This window comes from Prunus avium, unplaced genomic scaffold (assembly GCF_965620075.1).
Source record: "Prunus avium unplaced genomic scaffold, drPruAviu1.hap1.1 HAP1_SCAFFOLD_26, whole genome shotgun sequence".
Lineage (NCBI taxonomy): Eukaryota > Viridiplantae > Streptophyta > Magnoliopsida > Rosales > Rosaceae > Prunus > Prunus avium.
The window spans coordinates 410,001-410,358 of NW_028276885.1; positions in this window are offsets into that span (position 1 = coordinate 410,001).

Consider the following 358-nt stretch of genomic DNA (forward strand, 5'->3'; position numbering starts at 1 on the left):
CTTCGCCTTGGCATGCCGTGGCCTTGCCTCGCCATGCGATGCATTCCGACAAAGTGACGCGAAGCGGAAGCCTATCATGGCGTAAAAATGTCGACAAAATTTTTCGACATTTGAATAATGGGGTTTGACAAGGTTTGAAAAATTCAATACAAATGGTAGGCTTGAATGTCGACAAAGTGACGCGAAGCGGAAGCCTACCACGGCGTAAAAATGTCGACAGAATTTTTCGGACCTTGTCCTGCCATGGGCTGCGCGCAGCATGCCGGCAGCCTGTGCGCAGCGTGCGCACAGCATGTCGGCAGCGTGCGCGCTGCTGAGACTGTCGACAGAAATTTTCGAAACTTGTCCTGCCATGCGC